This window comes from Tupaia chinensis, unplaced genomic scaffold, assembly GCF_000334495.1.
Source record: "Tupaia chinensis unplaced genomic scaffold, TupChi_1.0 Scaffold000037_18, whole genome shotgun sequence".
Taxonomy (NCBI): Eukaryota; Metazoa; Chordata; class Mammalia; order Scandentia; family Tupaiidae; genus Tupaia; species Tupaia belangeri.
This window is the reverse complement of record NW_006159476.1, coordinates 840,797-857,806: the sequence shown is the minus strand read 5'-3', so window position 1 is coordinate 857,806 and position 17,010 is coordinate 840,797. Positions and strand designations below refer to the sequence as shown.

The 17,010-nt window shown below is 45.4% G+C and overlaps 1 long non-coding RNA gene across 4 annotated transcripts in view; it reads left to right on the top strand.

Moving 5' to 3' along the window:
- Positions 1-16,775, top strand: part of LOC114007808 (uncharacterized) — a 19,850-nt gene extending 3,075 nt beyond the window's left edge. Inside the window, exons 3-7 of one of the 4 annotated variants that reach the window (XR_003549395.1) lie at positions 5,101-5,275; positions 9,352-9,537; positions 10,314-10,489; positions 14,991-15,103; positions 15,410-16,775. This is a non-coding gene — a long non-coding RNA (uncharacterized LOC114007808). Of the gene's footprint in view, positions 1-4,968; positions 5,276-9,351; positions 9,538-10,313; positions 10,490-14,990; positions 15,104-15,409 lie in introns of all 4 variants that reach the window. The other 3 variants (XR_003549394.1, XR_003549392.1, XR_003549393.1) reach the window with 3 other exon arrangements.
- The last annotated feature ends 235 nt before the right edge of the window (positions 16,776-17,010 follow it).

Sequence of the window (17,010 nt, the reverse complement as noted above, 5' to 3'; positions counted from 1 at the left end):
CCCCAAAAAAAAAAAAAAAAAAAGCCTAAACCCACTTCCGGCTCCCCTAGTAATGTAAAACAGTGATGAGTCAAAAACCTTTGTGCCCCAGCCACCACAGAGTAGGCAGTGGCATGCTGCTGTGCTGTGCGGAAACCACATGGCTGACCACAGTGTGGCATTCACGGTCGGCCAGAAACAGGCCAGGCACATGGGCACACCCAAGATGCTGACAGGCTGGAGGGCCGTCTTGCTGAGGGGCCTGTCTCTCTCTACGTCACTCTTTCTCATGAACAAAATTAACTTTAAAACAATCAGCCATGTGGGGTCCAGCCGCCTTTACATGGTGCCACTGGTTGGCCCAGGACGTTTTTCATAGACCATATGTTCCCAGACACAGAGATTGGCTTTTCTCCTCACAACTGTAGCCTTAGAACTTAGTTCAGGGGCCATCCGGTGCCATGGGGATTCGGTGGCTGGAACCCACATGACCAAGATCCAGTGGCTTGAAAAACACACTTGGGGGGTGGGCAGTAGTAGGTGGTATAATGATTATGGGGCTGGACTCCCACTGATCCACTGGGGTTTGAGTCCTGGTTCTGGAGCCTGAAACTCACATGTGCATGCCCAAAATCCCAAGAAGAGAAGGGAAGAAGAAGGGAATGTGGGGTGGTCATCCCCCCGGGGGGTGATTTCTCACTTTCTGCATCTGTCTCTCTGGTAAGTGCACACACCCTATAGCAAAATCTCAGGGCCTATAGGTAGCTTGGTGGTTAAGGCACTAGACTCCCACATGGCCAACCACAGTTCTAGTCCTGGGCCTGATGGCTTTCTCTCTCTCTCTCTCTTTTTTCTCTCTGGTCAAATGAAAGAATAACAATGAATAAAAAATTAATATATTTTTTTTAATCTTAGAAAAAAAGAAAAAGAGGGACCAGCAGATGGTGTAATGATTATACCACTGGACTCCTACATAGTAGACAATGGTTCAAGTCCCAGATCTGGTGACTTAAAACACACCAGGCAAGGATGACTCTTAAGCACATAGTGGGGTTTAGAAATCTTACCCATTCTTTCTTTACCTACACACTTGTCTAAGATAAAAATTTTCACCAGATCCTCTCCCCTAGTATCTTTAGCACATATTCACTGTTCTCCCCATTTTTGTCTTTCCCATATTCGTGAATTCATACTGCCCTGCACCTGGTCCCATTTCACTTCTTTTGATGCTCCTAGTAGTTTCATTAAGTCTTACCCTGTAATTTTGCTTTTAATTTTGATACCTCTTTATGACTTAACAATAAAAAAGATGTATGATTTTTATCAACTGTCTCCAAAATAATCTCTTGTTATGCAGGGAGTACAGTTCTTCTCATTCATCAATGAGTCAGTAGTTGCTTCTCTGACTGCAAAGGCAGTGTCATCTAGTTGAGTAGCACCTGGGAGCAACTGTGAGTTAGAAGTATGTTTTATGCCCCACACTACAGTGCTATGTGGGGCTGTTCAACACAATGTAACAGTGTTTTTGTGAATGGGAGTTGGCATGTCAGATGCATCCTCTAGAAAATAGTGTAATAGTCTTAAGATTTGTTTTCTAAAGTTGATATTGTGGGTTATTTTTGTGAACAGCTTGGTGTTGGGGACCTTTTTCCCTCAAAATAAAGAAGTCCTTATTAAACTAGGAATTTGAAGAGAAAACAAAAAAGCTCACGCCAGGCACATGTGCATGTGTGCCCAAAATCCTGAGAGGAGAATGGAGGAGAAAGGATTGAAGCATGGCTATCCCCCTCAGAGGGGTGATTTCTCACTTTCTGTCTCTCTAGTGAGTGCATGCACCATATAGCAAAAAAAACTCTCTGAAAAAGAAAAACACACTGGGTGTGTGGGTGCCCCAAATCCTGGAAGGAGAAAAGGAAGAGAAGGAATTATGGTGTGACCATCCCAATTTTCCAGTTTTCTCTTTCTCTAACAAGTGAATACGCCTTCCAGCAAATTAAGAAAAAAATACAACTTAGTTCAGAATCTGGCTCATAACTGACTCAATTTTTATGAATATCTGAATAAATGAAATGCTTACTTTGGATGCCATCTCAGTAAGAAATAATACTTTCCAGGCCAGCAGTTGGCATGGTGGTTAAGGCACTGGATCCTGGGACCAGCAGATGGCATAATGGTTGTGTCAGTGGACTCTCACATGGCCAGCCATGGTTTGAATCCCAGACCCGGAGGCTTGAAATTCACACTGGGTGTGTGTGCATGCATGTCCAAAATTCCAAGAGGAGAATAGAAGAGAAGGGATTGCGGGGTGGCCATCCCTCCAGGGGGTAATTTCTCACTTTCTACCTTTCTGTCTCTGTCTGTCTCTATAGTGAGTGCGCATACCCTATGGGAAAAAACTCTCTCTCGAAAAAAAAATGGTACTGAATCCTATGTGGCCAACTCTGCAGGTTCAAGTTCTAGACCCAGTGGCTTAAAAAGTATGCTAGGTGCACGTGTGTGTGTGTGCGCCCAAAATCCCAAGAGGAGACAAGAGGAGAAGGGATTGTGGCATGGCCTCATGGGGTGAGTTCTCACTTTCCCTTTCTCTGTGTCTCTTTCCTCCGGCCCTCCATTCTGTAGGGTCCTGGGCACGTGCATGCACCCAGGGGCTGGGACCCGATCCCTGGTCAGCCTGTGGGATCCAGCTCTCTTCATGCACCACTGACTGCTGCACCTCGAGGCTGGCCCCGGGCTCTCCTATTTATGTTGCAGAATTGTCCCACAATTCCACTTTGAGTTTCTTCATTTTTCTCATGCTTGAGAGAGGAGAGGTCTATTCGAGTCTAAATTCGCTTCGAGCAGGAGAAAGAGCTTCTCCTTGGATCTCCGTGATACACCTTGCTGTTTTGGGTACCATCTCTGATCTTTAGCAGAAGAGCTCATTGGTCAGAGTCATGTGACCAGGGCTGTCTCTGGAGAGTCTCTTTGGTTTGGTGAAATCTCTATACAGGGTCTGCTTTCCAGCTCTGTGTGGTTCGGCCTCCTCTCGTACATGGCACATTCAATGTCTTATTGCGATGTCTTCCTCGGGGGGACAAACCCTATCCCCACTGGCTTAAGTTCATTGTGGTGTGATTTGCTGAGGCCTTCCAACTCTGGTAACTCCCAAAGGCCACGGGGTGTGGGAAGAGTATGTAGCTGGGCAGCTCCCCAAAGTCCCGTGACCTAGCCAACCTACCACCCCTTGGTCCTCGGGATTGAGGCTGGCGAGCTATATTCTGTCACCTCCTCTATTTACTTACCACCAACACCCTGTTTCCTTGAAGAGAAGTTAGAAAGATCACATGTATGCAGCAAGAGAGTTGGGGCCTAGGCAGCATGTCTGGCTGCACTGTTTTGCAGAACTGTTTGGTCATCAGCAACTCCCTACTTATCTCTTCGGTCTCTATTTCTAATAAATGTTGCTCATGGGGAAACTTCTTTTTTCCCCTAGGGAGCAGAAGATATGCTCACCACAGAAAGACAGAGACAGAGGGTGGGAGGGAGAAATCACCCCTTGGGGAACAGTCTGGCACTGTCCCCTCTCTCCCTCCTCTCAGGACTTTGGGCACGCATGCACATGCCTGGCATGTGTCTCACACTACTGGGTCCAGGACTCAAACAGTGTGGTTGACCATGTGGGATCCGGTTGTCTTAACCACCAGGCTGTGGAGCCGGCCCACTCTTGGCTTTTTCCATAGTAGTTTGGCAGAGGCTAGTTATCAGCTGGTGCTGGAAACCCAGAGGCTAGCATTCAGTAGCTAGGAGATGTGCACAGGAATTCCCATCTCCCCTGCACTTGGGAATGAGGCGCCTAAGTGATCCCGACATGCAGCCGGTGTGGGCTGTCAGCACAGATGTCGGTGAGGCTGACGGAGTGGATGAGGCCACCCTGTGCTATCGTGACCGTGCCTGAGCGCCCCAGTGGTGTCCTCAGCTGTTACCCCTGAACTGCTTTTTTCTGGAAGTTCTTTTTTCCCCCCTGCAAAAGCTGAAAGGCATTACCCAAAATATCAAAATACTATAGCTAGTCAGTTACTACCACTGCTTGAGAGAGGTTTCAAATTGGATTTTATTCCTTGCAATTTTTCAGTGTTTCAAGGGTTACATTCATTCTAGGGGTCCATGTCTAGTACTATAATGTCATGAGAGCCTTATTTTGGGAATCTAATCACTCACCAATCAGGAAACATGTACGACCTGTTATAAGGTACAGGTGCCAGAGGCAGATCGTGTCCTGTGAAACTGGACCTTATTACAAACTCATGGACCCTTTTTTTTTCTTCTTTTTTTAAAGAATTATTTGAGACCAGCAGATAGCATAATAGCTATGTTGCTGGACTCCCATGTGGTTGACCGTGGTTCGAGTCCTAGACCCAGTGGTCTAGGACTTAAACTCACACTGGGTGCGTGTGTGTGCATGTCTAAAATCCCGAGAGGAGAATGGAGGAGAAGAGATTGCAGCGGCATGGCCATCCCCCCCCCCGAGGGGGGGGTGATTTCTTGCTTTCTGTCTCTCTGTCTCTCTGGCAAGCGCATGTGCCCTATAGCAAAAACCTCTCCAAGAAAAAAAATTAAAGAATTATTTATGTAATTTTATTTATTCATTCATTTATTTTAATTTGACCAGAGACACACTCATACACATGAACACACAGAAAGAGAGAGAGAGGAAGTAAAAAAGCAAGCCACCAGGTCCAGGACTTGAACCATGTTGGCCATGTGGGAGTGTCTAGCACCTGACTGTACCTTAACCACCACTCCACTTGCTGGTCCCTATGGACCCTCTTTAAAAAAGAGGAAGGAAGAAAAGGAGCAGGGAAATGAGGCAGAAAAGAGGGAGAGGAAAATGCTATGACAATGACAACAGTGGCATTTTTGACAAAAGTACAAATTAAAAATTAGGTATAGACTTTCATTTCCAGAAAGATGGGATGGAAGATATTTCTCCATTTCTCTTACTAAATATAGCTAAAATCCCAGATTCTTGAGTCAAACAAGAACAGTGGACTCTGAAGGGTGGAGAAAAGAATAGGCCATCTGGGACCTTGGACCAGGAACCACACACTAGTTTTCCTTTTACTTCGGATGTTCCTGACTCAGAGCTGAAGAAGCTGGCACCCTGGAAGCCCCGGTGGGCACAGAAGGAAGCCTGCGCTCTCTAGCCAGAGAGGTGAGGACTTGCAGCCAAGGACTCCTTTCAGCTCTGGCTCTGCTGCTGACGAACTGGTGCGCTCCAGCTCCCCCTCAGCCTCGGACTCCATGCTGGAGAGGAAAGGTAAGGAGAGGAGACCTGTGTTTTAAGCAAATTTCACTTTTCATTGTGTAGAACAGAAATGCGGGGCTGGCTCTGTGGTGCTACAGGAGCCGCATGGCACGCGGCCACTGCAGTTGGAACCCTGTCCCAGTCACCTGAGACACGCTCGGGAGCGCCCTGCTGTTTTGGACTTGGCTGGAGGGGGCGTCGCAGCAGGGCCAGACCTGTGGGGTGCGCCTCTCTCTCATCCTGTTCTCATTCTCACTCTCTTATCTAGTGTGAAAGAAGAAAAAAAAAAAAAACCAGAATGGAAATAATTGCACATTATAGAACATTTGAAATTAAGGAGATGCATAAAGAAAAATCTCACCATTGAGAATCAACCATTATTAACATTTGAGGCATTTTTCAGTCTTTTAAAAATAATTTATTGGGACCAGAAGATAGCGTAATGGCTGCGTCACTGGACTCTCATGTAGTGGACCGCGGTTCAAGTCCCTGACCCGGTGGCTTAAACTCATGCCAGGAGCATGGGCATGCGTGCCCAAGGTCCCGAAAAGAGAATGCAGGAAAAGGAATGGCGGCGTGATTTCTTGCTTTCTGTCTCTCTGCCTCTCTGTCTTTCTGTCTTTCTGGCAAGTGCATGCACCCTATAGCAAAAAATCCTTTCCCCCCCAAAAAAAAAACTTATGTCTGTTATATATTTGAGATCATACTATATCTAAAAAAACTTTGCATTTATATTGTTAATACTAGAACATATTACAAACTTAATAAATATTTTATAGGCTACATATTATTTTATCATGTAAATATGCCTTCACTTAACCATTTCTTTGTATTTTTTTCACAGTGGAACAATTTTGATTTTTATACACACACACGCACACGCACACACACACACACACACACACACACATTTATTGCTCATTGGCCAGGTATGCTAGCAAGAGGAACAGAGAAGCACAAGAAGAGGGAGAAAGTCGCTCCTGATGGGGCACAGTCAGGCTGCATGACCTTCTCCATTTCTCCATCCCATGGGGATTGGGGGCCAGGATTTGAACAGTGGCCAACTATGTAGGATCCACTTCCTTCACCCACTAGGCTACAGGGCCTACCCCACTTTGTAAAATCTTTATATTTATGGTAACTTTTTAAAAATAATTATTTAATTTTATTTATTGCTTTTATTCCTTTTAGTTAACTTGAGAGAGAGAGGGAAAGTGAGAAGAGAAAACAAGCCACCGGGTCTGAGACTCAAACTGTGGTTGGCCGTGTGGGAATCCAGTGCCTTAACCACCATGCCACCTACTGGCTCCATGGGAATTTATATATTTAGCAGTTTTGTGACATTTATTTTTTGGGTTGTCAGAAAACTCATGACACATTTTTGCACAGAAAATCATAGAAAATGCATCATGATGTTTCCAACATCCCAATGTTTATTTATTTATTTATTTATTTATTTATTTATTTATTTGTTGTAGGGCTCATGTGGTCACTGGAGAGAGACAGAGAGATAGAGAAAGTAAGAAAGCATTCTCCAAGGGGCGTGATCATGCTGCGACCCCTTCTCCATTTTCCTCTTGGAATTTTGGCATGCAAGCACTTGTTCCTAGCACGTTCTTCATGCCACCAGGTTTGGGACTCAAACCGCAAAGTCGGACATGTGGAATCCAGCTACCTTAACTACTACACCACAGACTGGCCTTCACATATTTCTTTCTTTCCTTTTTTATTCAAAGTTTTTATCATAGGGCACATGTACTCAACAGAGACAGACAGAGACAGAGAGAGGAAAAATGAGAAAACACTCCTCGGGGATGATCACGCTGCAATCCCTTCTCCATTCTCCTCTTGTAATTTTAGGCATGCATGCACATGTGTCCGGCATGATTTTCAAGCTGCCATGTCCGGGACTTGGACCGTGTTCACCCATGTGGGAGTCCAGTTCCTTGACCAGCACACCACCTGCTGGCCCCCCACACTGATTTCATCTGCTTTGGATATATATAGAGAGGAGGGCTGCTGGATCCTATGGTATTTCTGTTTCAAAACTTTTGTGGAGCCTCTATTGTTTTCCATAATGGCTGGACTAATTTACATTCCCACTAACAGTGCACGAGGGTTCCCTTTTCTGCACATCCTTCTAGTACTTGCTATCTTGTCTTTCTGATAATAGCTGACCTAATGGGAGTGAGGTGATAGCTCACTGAGGCTTCAGTTGCATTGCCCTGATGAGAAATGATGTTGGGACCAGCAGTTAGCGTAATGGCTATGTCGCTGGACTCCCATGTAGCTGATCGTGGTTCGAGTCCCGCATCCTGGAGGCTTAAACTCACGCTGTGTGCGTGCATGCCCAAGATCCTGAGAGGAGAATGGAGGAGAAGGGATTGTGGTATGGCCTTCCCCCCCTGGGGAGTCATTTCTTCCTTTCTGACTCTCTGTCTCTCTCTGTCTTTCTGGCGAGCACACACGCCCCATAGCAAAAACCTCTTCAAAAAAAAAAAAAAAGAAGAAGAAATGTTGAACATTTGTTCACATCGCTGTTGTCTGTTTTCATGTCTCCGGATAAATGTCTGCTCAGGTTCTTTGCCTATCTCTGAGACTAGGCTGTTCTCTTACTGTTTCCCTTCTCTCAGGATGACTGTCCTGCACTTTCTGCTGTCTAGTGTTTGAAAACCACTGTCATATGTCTTGTCCTTTCTTTTTTTTTGGAGAGGTTTTTGCTATAGGGCGCTTGCGCTCGCCAGACAGACAGAGAGAAAGCGAGAAATCACCCCCTGGGGGGATGACCACGCCGCATTCCCTTCTCCTCCATTCTCCTCTCGGGATCTTGGGCACGCACGCACACGTGCCCAGCATGAGTTTAAGCCACCGGGTCCAGGACTCATTCTCCTCTTGTAATTTTAGGCATGCATGCACATGTGTCCGGCATGATTTTCAAGCTGCCATGTCCGGGACTTGGACCGTGTTCACCCATGTGGGAGTCCAGTTCCTTGACCAGCACACCACCTGCTGGCCCCCCACACTGATTTCATCTGCTTTGGATATATATAGAGAGGAGGGCTGCTGGATCCTATGGTATTTCTGTTTCAAAACTTTTGTGGAGCCTCTATTGTTTTCCATAATGGCTGGACTAATTTACATTCCCACTAACAGTGCACGAGGGTTCCCTTTTCTGCACATCCTTCTAGTACTTGCTATCTTGTCTTTCTGATAATAGCTGACCTAATGGGAGTGAGGTGATAGCTCACTGAGGCTTCAGTTGCATTGCCCTGATGAGAAATGATGTTGGGACCAGCAGTTAGCGTAATGGCTATGTCGCTGGACTCCCATGTAGCTGATCGTGGTTCGAGTCCCGCATCCTGGAGGCTTAAACTCACGCTGTGTGCGTGCATGCCCAAGATCCTGAGAGGAGAATGGAGGAGAAGGGATTGTGGTATGGCCTTCCCCCCCTGGGGAGTGATTTCTTCCTTTCTGTCTCTCTGTCTCTCTCTGTCTTTCTGGCGAGCACACACGCCCCATAGCAAAAACCTCTTCAAAAAAAAAAAAAAAGAAGAAGAAATGTTGAACATTTGTTCACATCGCTGTTGTCTGTTTTCATGTCTCCGGATAAATGTCTGCTCAGGTTCTTTGCCTATCTCTGAGACTAGGCTGTTCTCTTACTGTTTCCCTTCTCTCAGGATGACTGTCCTGCACTTTCTGCTGTCTAGTGTTTGAAAACCACTGTCATATGTCTTGTCCTTTCTTTTTTTTTGGAGAGGTTTTTGCTATAGGGCGCTTGCGCTCGCCAGACAGACAGAGAGAAAGCGAGAAATCACCCCCTGGGGGGATGACCACGCCGCATTCCCTTCTCCTCCATTCTCCTCTCAGGATCTTGGGCACGCACGCACACGTGCCCAGCATGAGTTTAAGCCACCGGGTCCAGGACTCCAACTGTGGTCAACTACATGGGAGTCCAGCGACATAGCCATTACGCTAACTGCTGGTCCCATGTCTTATCCTTTCTAAGCCAGAAAGGCACAGTGTACCCGGCACGGTGGGTCCATCGTCACTAAGGCAGAAGCTGCCATTGGTGTCTGGCTTTATCCTAGGAACAGACACACCATCACAGGGGCTCCAGTGGGGACTCTGGTGAGTCACTCTTCGAAGTCAGCAGCTGTGACAATGGGCTACAGAGAGCTGGCTGGAGGGGAGCAGTGTTCATGCAGTCCTGGCAGGAGGTGACACTGGTGCAATCCAAAAACCAAAAAAAGACAATGGATGAAGTATCCCAAAAGGTACAATTTATTTTGAGTTGATGAGATTGGTATTCCCTTTTGAAGTTCAGAAGATACGGCTCAGAGGTGGGTCTTTGCTGCTGACCTTTATTGATTTCTATGCTAAGGGAGTGTTTTGATGAACCTCTGAAAATACTACCCAAAGAGAGAAGTTTGTGTAAACCATTTTTTTTTTTTTTTTTGCTTCTGGACAGTGGGATATCGTCACCCTGCAACCCCTTCTTACTTTTATTTGAGATTTTGGAGTGCACAAACCTATCCCAGTGTTTTCTGAGCTTCTGGGTCCGAAACTTGAGCTGCATTGTTGACTAGGTCAGATCTAGCTGCCTTAACCCCAGGCCATGGGCCCACCCTACATGTTGTATTTGTTCAGGATCTTGCTGGGTCACAATCCTGCTGACTCAGCCTCCCAATAGCTGGGACTACAGATGCCTGCCCCTGTGGCTGGCCCAGACCAGGACTGCCAGGTGGCCTCATTCCCAGGAGAGCTGAGGACCAGAGACCACTTTAAGCCACCAGTGATGACTCTGCAAGGCTGGCTTCCAACTTCAAAATTCTTTGTGCAATTGACATCTCAGTGGTTGTTAAGGGCTGAATGTTTGTGTACTCCCAGATTCTTGAGTTGAAACCCAAATCCACAGTGTGGTGGTATTTAGAAATGGGGTCTTTGAAATGGGAGAGTTACATGAGGCCACAGGGGTGGGGGTTAATAATGAGATTGGTTCCTTTACAAGAAGGTACAGCAGAGAGTTTTCCCTCCCCATCCTGTGACATAGGGATAAGGCAGCTGCTTGCAAGCCAGGAAGGCCTTCACCAGGTGACTGCTGGCCTTGACCAGGGTGTCCACCTCCAGGAGACAGCAAGATTGTGTGCCCCTCGGAGCCCAGTCTGCATCGCTCAGCCTGCAGTCTCAGTGGGGACATGGGTGATGTCTTGTATTGCCATCTCAATGGTGGGTGTGCCTGATAAGGGCAGGTTTTTGCTTTGTAGTGCTTTGAATGGTGCTTTACTATTATGGTGGGTGGGGTGGTGCACTGTTCACCAGCCCCTGTGGTAACGGTACTGCGTTCACATCAGCTGCCGCTGTGAAGCCCTGACTTCTGGCTTCCTGATGGGCTCTGAAAGGCCCTTCTACCGACTGGCCTGTAAACAGTTAAGTCACTGATGAAGAGTTGACTCAAACACAGCTGGTTTTTCAAAGTTCAGGGCTTTCTGTGGGGCTATTCCTTGTGTTCCTGCGGGCAGACACGTGCTCTGGTGAGAGGCCACTCCTCCTGTGGTGAATGGGACAGAAACGTTAGTCCAGAGCACGACTCCAGTCTGTGGAGCAGTAAGCTGAGCTGGAGCTAGGAGAGGGTAAGGAAGGGCTGGCCCTGGAGCAGAGGCCGTTCTTCCCGGTGGATGGGAAAGCAGGGAGGGCACTGCTGACTTCAGCCGGAGAGAGGTGGGTTTGGAACACATTTAACCGCGTGCAGATGAATCTGAAGCGTGTGCTCACCATCCACGCGGACCTCCCTACCTGTGCGTGCAGTGCTCCGACGTAGAGACTCAGAGGCAGGACTGCGGTGGGATGCCAGGCGCTGCCCCCGGGACTGGGGGCGTGTCTTCCAACACCTTTTGGCTGGAGTGAGCCTGCTAAGGGGGGTTGTGTGCATATGAAATAGCTAATGATGGGCGGGCAGGTGGTGTGGTGGTTGAGGGCACTGGATTCCACATGGCCGACTGTGGTTTGAGTCCTGAACCTGGGACTTGCTTTTTCACTTAACCTCTTTCTCTCACACTGTCTCTCCTGGTCAAATTAAATAAGTCAGTAAAGTTAAATAGTTATTTAAGAAAAATAGCTGCTTAGTAACCTTGCAACAAATCTTGCAGGAGTAAAAAAATAGTAAATTGTGTAGTAAGACCTTCCCGTTCTCACCGTTCTACTACTCAGCTCTTCCGGTGCTGCAAAAGGAACCACTCGGCCTCGCCCCACGTTCCAGCCTGCCTAGAACCAAAGCACACGAATAGCTTCACTGGACTGTGCTTCTTCCCTTCTTTCAGAATGGGGAAAGAGCTTCTGATGTTTCGCAGGCACGCCTGAGGACAGAACACGTTTAGGGCATCCTCCTGCAAAGGAAGAAGTATGTCTTCTTCCTCCTACAGCGAAGCCTTCCTCACCTCGGAAGCTCAGCTGAATCATTACTGCCTCCAGGAAGCCTTCCCTGACCTGCCCTAAGTCAAGAAACTCCCCTGCTGAGAATTTTGCTCATAACTGCATCTCACAAAAATGTTTTAAATTCCTACTAGGACTTTCTTCCCTGGTTCTTTTTTCTGGAGAATTTTAAGTCCCGAAAGAAGAGGAACATATGGCCCTATTCCAAGCTCTCTCTGCATGAGGACTATATATATATATATACACACACACATATATATAGGTCACCACAAGGAGGAGGGACCACTCCCCAAAGAGCTTTGTAAGCTGTGGTATAGTCAGGTTAGAAGCCATGGGAAAGGGTAAGGACAAAGGATGGCTTACACTCACGCGGGGCGCGTGTCATGTGTGCCCAAGATTCCAAGAGGAGAATGGATTGAGGCGTGGCCATCTCCCCTGGGGGGGGGAGTGATTTCTCACTTTCTGTCTCTCTGGGGAACCCATGCACCCTATAGCAAAAAAACTCTCCAAAATAAATAAATACATAAAATAAAAATAAAATAAAAATTCTGTATCTTGAGGCCAGTAGGTGGCATGGTGGTTGGGGCACTGGACTCCCAGTGGTTGACCACGGTTCCTGTCCCTGTACTGGCAGCTCGCTTTCTCAATTATCCTCTTACTCTCTCTGGCCAAATTGAATAATAGTAAATAAAATTAATTCTTTAAGAAAAAATTTAAATTCCGTATCTTAAAATAATTTTTTAAAAACATAGACTGCTGGGGTCAGCAGGTGGCAAGGTGGTTGAGGCTCTGGACTCGACATGGATGACCAGTTTGATTCCCAGACCTGGTGGCTTGCTTTCTTACTTTCCCTCTTTCTCTCTCTGTCTCTGATCAAATTAAGTAATAATAATAATAAATAAAATTCAATAAATAAATATTTTAAAATATAGACTGCTTCAAAACTGCATCATCCTTGTGTAGATACCTCACTGATGGCTGTGGTACTGGCCCATCAGTGCATGTGCTGACTAGGCCTTGTCGTTGCCTTGTTCTAAATATTTTATTTATTTGTTTGTTTTTAGGTTTTTGCTATAGGGGCATATGCATGCCTGAGAGACAGACAGGGAAAGTGAGAAATCACCCCCCAAGGGGATGTCCAGGCCCTAAATACTTTTTAATTAAAGAGTTAAATTTTAAGAGAATATTTATTTTGGGTGAAAAATTAATTCATCAAGCACCACAGGTAAATTTTATGTAAAAAAAACAAGTTATTTTTGCGAAGCGATCTCTTAATTGTCAATTAACAGCACAAAACAGATAAGGTTTAACAACAGAGCAACAGGTAATTGTAACTCCCTTTAATTTGAAACTAGTCAGCTCTAAATTATTCATGCTAGCCGAAGAACAGATACATGCACAGACTGAAACGATGAATAACCCAGATCATTCTGACTTCGGTTTGGACTGGGCTTTTTAGTTTTCATTTAAGCAGTATCTCTGAAATCTAAGCATTTACTTAAAGCTACCCCACAGGAAAGGGACAATCCATGCTTCAAATCTTGCCACTCATCCTGTTGTTAACTGTAGCACATTTTGGCCAATATCAAGGCTTAACATACAATAATTTATACCTGTGCACTTTTCTATAGCGTTTGACCTTCCTATATAAACAAACAAGTATGAATAGTTTTTTATTAAGTATATATCTTATTATTTTTAAAATTTGGCCAGAGAGGAAGCAATCTACCAGCTCCCTGACTCAAATTAGTCAACCCTGCGGAAGCCCAGTGCCTTGACCACCATGCCGCTGGCTGGCCCCTAAGCTTTATTATTTTTATAGCAATATAATATTTCTATTTGGGGGCCGGCAGGTAGCATGGTGGTCGAGGGTGCTGGACTCCCACATGGCTGACTGCAGTTTGAATCCCAGACCTGGCGGCTTGCTTTCTCGTTCTTTCTCTCTCTCATATTCTATCCCTCTCTGGTCAAATTAAAATAAATAAATATTAAAGTTCAATAACAATTCTTAAAAAATATATTTCTATTTGGAAAACAAAAAAGTTGACGTACCCTCTCTCATATCTTCCTGGAGAAGGCTTGGGTAAAATAACTGTGTAAAGATTTTCTCTGTGATATGAAATATATTTTAAAAAGAGTACTAGGAAGAACCAGAGAGCAGTAAAACATTAATAGACCAGTACAGCCTAAGTACTATCATTCAGGTTTGCAATATCAACACTACAGACAAGGACTATTTCCTGAAGTATCTGTACAAAGCACTGAAATGAACAGCAACTTCAGTAACCAAGGTAGAGCAGAACAAGGATGTTGCATGAATGTTAAGGTGTATTTTGGTGAGATAATTGATTTCATTAATGTAGGGAACAGCCAGATCTGGACAAGGCACTAGTGACCTTCAAGTAAATAGGTCTTGTGCTGAGCTGCAGGGCAGGTGACAGCTCTAGCACTGGCACAACCCGCTGTTGCTCTGCAGGGCAGCGTTAATCAAGGGAAGCTGTTGTCAGCCAGAGGCCAGGAGAGACTTGTCTAGAACCACAGGACGCAAGATATAGCTGCAGTCGACAACAGAAAATACCTGGCTCTCCCTTTCGTTGCCCCCCAGTCGCTCTACCTAGGACCGGCTCAGAGCCGTGGGGATCTCCACTGATGATGCCGGGACCACCCGATCCCTGCTTTCCTCTACATGTGTGTCTGTCTGTTCTTTCTGCACCCACCGTCATTCCCACTTGAGGTCCACATCCATGCCTCATTGGCCGAGGCATGTTACAGATCTTCTGACTGTGTAAGGAGATGAAGTCAGTGCTCACACTCCAAGCTAATTACAAGAGAGCAAATATCTGACAATATCTCCACTCGAAATAATTTTTAGAAAATATTATGAAGGTTAATCTTACTTGGAAAATCAAAGGACCAGTTGGGACAAACTTTTGAAAAAATTTCTACCATAGGGTGTGTGCGCTCACTAGAGACAGAGAGGAAAAGTGAGAAGTCACCCCCAGGGGGATGGCCATACAGCAGTCCCCTCTCCTCAGTCCTCTTGGAATTTTGAATATGCATACACAAGCACCTGGATGTTTTTCAAGCTGCCAGGTGCAGGACTCAAACCATGTAATTAGCCATGTGCGATCCAGTGCTTTAGCTACCACACCACCTGCTGGCTTTAGGACAAACTTTTAAAAAGCCTATTTAATAGTTTATAGAGATAATGTATCTTGATGTTATCAATTACTTCTAGCTATGCACTATTTTCAAATAAACAAAATTAGATGTAACAGTGGATTATAATTTTTTATAGGCAGAAAAATGCTAAAAGTCATAAATGAAGACAGAAACTCTTAAATATGGTCAGCTAAGGCTGCTTTACACATCAAATACTGACCTGACAAACACCATCGGAGAAAACTGAAGGTAGGCCCTGCACCACTTGTCACTAAAAACTTGGATAATTGATAATATGATACGCGATGTGTCGGGAACCTGTAACATGATGATGCTACTGGCCACGAAATACCTCTGTTTTTACTTAACAAAGAAAACAATCCATTTTGATTTTATTGTTTAAAAAAAAGTTTTCAGTTTAATGATCTGAGTTAGTAACAAATATACAAAATTGTCTTTCACATTTCCATACATTGTATTATGGACCAATTGAAAACTCTGGATGACAAATGCAGGTTGCTTTGTATCCTTAACTTCAATTGTTGTCACATAAAGATTTGTGAAGACATGCACCTGTGCACACGGCGCCCGGGGCTGTCCTCGTGCTGCAGACGCCGTGCATCTGTGCAGGTACGTGTCAAGTGCAGCTGACGCAGAGGCCATTACCCTGGGATACTTCACCCTATTGGAAAAGCACTTTTTGGAAAGAGATGGAAATACAGTTTGAAACAAAATGCAATATTCTACAAATACGATAAACTCACACATCTGGACAACTCTGAGGAAAGCTGCGTCAACCCTGCCACTCTAATGCTCAGGTGTGACCCCACGGCCATGGCTGGAAGACAGCTACTTTGAAGGAAATAAATATCTGTATTAAAAGGAAATGGCACCTTAAAAAATGCAATGAAAGCTTTGAAAAGAGTTCTAATGTATGAGGCTACCTATGTTTTCGTTTTTTTAAGTTGTAGAAATTTTTAAAAATTTTGAATTTTCAAAGTAACCCCCCAATTTTTAAGCCATTTTAAAATAAGATTTTTTTCCATATTATCAAGTTTCCTGTTTGAAAGTGTAATAGAAAAATGGGCAGTTTCTAATGTCAACAAATGGTGATAATTATAAATCATTACAAATTCATGATCAAGTAATTGGAAATTGGTTATGACGAGGATGACAGACACAGAATTGGCAAACACAAATAGGAGGCCTCTTCTCGACCACTCATCTGGACTAGTAACAAACACCCACACGGGTGACTTTTTACATTAAATTACTTCTAGATTTCAAGAGATAAGAAAAATCCAACTTTTCTTTAAAAATGGTTTCCTGGGTTGTGACATGTGCTTTATCTGTAATCTACCTACGAGCTCAGGTTACCTCTGCACCATAAACTCCAACTCTGACAAGGAGTGTCCATCTGGCCCGCTAGGTTTGTGTTTGCCTTCTGCAGACAAGCGTGCGTCCGCTGTTCCAAGGCCCCCTCTTCCCTGAGGCCCGAGGCTGCCATTCCCCACTCTGCTGCATGGGTAATGGGGAGAGACAGGTGGACCGCAGGTGCTCTGGGAGGCTGTGGCAGTCTGGCCTCCATACTGTGGCCACTCCACTGCAGACAGTGGGGCAGGGGCAGCTGCTCTGAAGGAAACGGGCCGTTCTGTGGGAAACACCTTTGATTTCCAGGGGCTTATCACAAAGAGGTGCAGCGGTTTCCCACAGCTTCCTCCAGGGCTGCCTAGTGCCGAGGCAGCCTGCAAAGATGCCCACCGCCAGCCCAGGGGCGGAGGCCGGGAGGGCAAAATGAAGATGTGTATCTGGGAACTACATTGTCCTGCACTTTGGGAACAAAAGATGCTGCCTCTGTCCAGAGTTGATAGTATCAGAAAGAACATGGCTGTGTCCAACCTCTCCACATGCAGGTCACATGTGGCTCCCAGTGGCGACGCCCTGCAGCTCTCCTGGGAGATGGGCAAAGCCAATCTAACAGGTTACTTCTGTTTGAAAATAAGCTGCCCAAATAGTTCAAAAAACCTTCCAGAAATGGAACATTTCACGCTTGAAAGAGACTTCTATTAATAAGTACCTCATCTAAAGGCAGGTAGGTATTAGGGATTATTGCTTTTCATAAGATAACCATAGAATAAATACATAAGCTTAAACCA